The following is a 3,339-nucleotide window of genomic DNA, read 5'->3' as shown; positions in this document are numbered from 1 at the left end:
TTTATTTTTCTGATTAACTACTACTTCTCCTCGGTCTGGTTCAACCTACTGTCAGTCTCTGCTCTCTGTTTGAAATTCCAAACCCCTGGAGATATGAGGGTACTTTTGTGTCTTTATTATGCAATCACAAAATAAATTTGAGAGCAAAACTATCGACACTGCAATTAAATCAAATAATTTGTGATTTAAAATTTATTAATGAAAAATCAAAAGTTTTGCTTTTGAAACCGAAAGTTTTGCATTTGAAACAATAAGCTTTGCATTTGAAATGAAAAGTTTTGCTTTTGAAATGAAAAACTTTGGCGGGCCCTATGCTGAAAGATGTAAGACACGCCCCTATTGGCCAGCCTTGATCAGAGTAACAGCTTGGCAACATCCACTGTTAGCAGACAACAGACAGAGTTCCATGAAGAAGACGGAGCGGGAGCAGAGAGAAGACAGAAAATCATTGCGCAGGTATGTTTACACATAACTTCTGTCTTAGTGATTGCAAGAATGTTATGTTTGAGCTGGTCCATGTTGACTGCTTTTGTTTAACGATCTGTAATATTGTAATGGGTTAAAAAAAATTATTTTATTTTGTCAGCCTGTAGCTGCTAGCTTAGCTCAATAAGCTAGTCACTACCGTTACATGCCCAGGCTGCCTATTAGCCTGCGTGATGTTGTGCATGTAGCTACTAGTTAACAGGACTATTTAGGTTCAACAATTTAATGTTATTTAGTTCTATATTTGCGACGTGCTGTATTATATTATCTGTAGCCAGCTTAATGTTAGTTAACGTTAGTCACTTCCTCGTCTTAGGTGTCATGCTAGCTGGGCTGTCTGGGCTTCTATCCACCTGTGATCTGTCAGATCTGTGTGGAGCAATGAGGAGACTGTAACCTTCCTCACATTCATACATGAAACAAACAGAAATGTCACATTTCCATCGTGTTTTCTACATAGTTGTTTTCACCGTTTGAGGTTTGATTGAATTGAATTGATTTCAATTACGTCATCTTGTTGCGGTCCTCTTATAATGGAAAGTTGGCGCCACCTACTGCTTACCTCAATGCACCAACTCCTAATAATCACATTACAGTAGTGGATGGAAACAAAGCATTCATTCGCATTTTCTTTTGCCAATTTTTGGCCCACCAACCAAAATTACCTTTGGGAATATGGCTTTATGGTATGGGAATGTGTAGTGACACGGTATTATTGATGTTACTGGTGAGAGATAAATTACTTGCTGTCCAGTATTGTCCTGCAGTATTGTGCAGCTTGTGCATGACTGGAATCAATTGTTGATAACATTTATGCTGTGCTCTGTATGATTACAATGTTATGCACTTTAATATCAGCACATGATTTTAAAAATGATTGATAAAATTTCTTGTAGTCAGATCAAGTTTTATGTCTTATGTCTGTAGATTGTTTTCCAAGCTGGCACAGAGTCTATTCAGTTGAATGGATCATCATGCACCCAAAGTTCTATACATCCATCTTGTGGCCATGCTGTTTCAGAGTGCCCATTACAGCATGATACAGGTGAAGGCAGTACCTGCACAAGCACTCTACAAACATGGTATTGGCCACGGACACAGGTAACTTTGTGCAACATTGTGTAAAACCCTATGACCAACCTAATTTCTTCTGGCAAGTTGTTCCAGAGCCTCGGGGCCCTGATGGCAAAAGCTCTGTCCCCTTTAGTTTTCATCCTGGACTCAGGAACAGACAGAAGACCCCTGCCTGAAGATCTCAAACTACGTAAAGGTTCATAAGGAATTAAAAGGTCTAAAATATAATCTGGAGCCAGGCCATGAAGAGCCTTAAAAGTAATCAATAACATCTTAAAATGAATCCTAAAACAAACAGGGAGCCAATGTAAAGAGGCTAAAACAGGTGTGATGTGATTGTACCTCTTGGTCAGCAGAGTTCTGTACAGTCTGCAGTCATTTCAAAGTTTTTTTATTAAGACAAGTGAACAGACTGTTACAATAATCGAGGCGCGAGGAGATAAAAGCATGTACAACAGTTTCTACATCACTAAAATTTAAAATAGATCGTATTTTTGCAATGTTTCTGAGGTGATAAAAACATGATTGGACAAGCTAACTGATATGTTGCTCAAAACATAAATTGCTGTCAAACAGGACACCAAGATTTCTTGCAACTGGCTTGACATGTTGTGACAGGTAGCCAGTAGATGGCAGTAATGACATCCAATTATGTCAGACAGGCAGTCTTGCAGAGAACTCAGCGTACTAAGGTCAGTGGGCTTGACAGGGAGGTACAACTGTGTGTCATCCGCATAACAATGAAATGAACTACCATGTCTGCAGATGACATCACCCATAGGGGAGCATTTATGAGTAGAATAGTATTGGTCCCAGAATTGAACCTTGAGGCACACCATAGTTGATATGGATGGCAGTTGAAAAGGATGACATGAAGGTATTAATGGTGACACAGAATTTCCTATTGGACAAATAAGATGAGAAGCAGTCTAATGCAGTGCCAGATATGCCAACAGAGTGCCACTGTCACAGTCTGTCATGTTCTCTCCACCACATCACAGTCACTCTGCACTCCCTCACCTGAGTATTAATTCCCAGCACCTGTCACCCATCGCACACCTGCACATAATCTGCCACTCTACTCCCTATATAACCCAGCTCCTCACCTCAGTCAGTGTCCGGTCTCGTTCATACGAAGGACAGAGCATCGCAGTCTTCCTACGGATGTTACACGGACTTACCTACAACGCAACGTTGAGGAAAAACTACCACTTGGAACCCCGAACCCCGACTCCCGTCTGTCTCCAGTCTCCTGAGTGTGTCGCTCCAGTTCCCGGCTCCCGTCTGTCTCCAGTCTCCTGAGCGTGTCGCTCCAGCTCCCAGCTCCCGGCTCCCGTCTGTCTCCAGTCTCCTGAGTGTGTCGCTCTAACCTCCGGCTCCTGTGTGTCTCCAGGCTCCTGAGTGTGTCGCCCCAGTGCCCACACTCTTCCAACAGCAGTGAAACAAGGACAGTATCAATACCTTTCTATATTACTTCTGTGTTGCAATAAACTCTCTCAGTCTCCTTACCATTGTCTCCGGTTGTTCTGTCCGTAACAGCCTCAGTCAATTGGAACTTTTCAAAGTTATCATTGTTTTCCACAGCAGCGAGAAGCAGCTTAGAAACAATTTTGTTTTGTTGAGAACTTTGGAAATAAAATGTAGTTTGGAGATTGGATGATAGTTATCCAGGAGGGTAGGCTCAATCCCAGGTTTTTTTAAGACTGGCTGGACACAGGTCTTAAGTGTGTTTGCTTAATAGCAGGGTCCGGCGTCACAAGGGGTCTTAAGGGGGCTTAG

At 41.9% G+C, this 3,339-nt stretch overlaps 1 long non-coding RNA gene across 1 annotated transcript; it reads left to right on the top strand.

The window, feature by feature from the left end:
- The first annotated feature begins 239 nt into the window (after positions 1–239).
- Positions 240–3,078, top strand: LOC122866740. Its single transcript, XR_006375796.1, has 3 exons — positions 240–456; positions 1,414–1,587; positions 2,659–3,078. It is a non-coding gene; the product is annotated as an uncharacterized LOC122866740 (long non-coding RNA).
- Positions 3,079–3,339: the final 261 nt, after the last annotated feature.

The sequence above is a fragment of the Siniperca chuatsi genome, linkage group LG19, assembly GCF_020085105.1.
Source record: "Siniperca chuatsi isolate FFG_IHB_CAS linkage group LG19, ASM2008510v1, whole genome shotgun sequence".
Classification (NCBI taxonomy): Eukaryota; Metazoa; Chordata; class Actinopteri; order Centrarchiformes; family Sinipercidae; genus Siniperca; species Siniperca chuatsi.
This window is presented reverse-complemented; position numbering and strand designations above follow the sequence as displayed.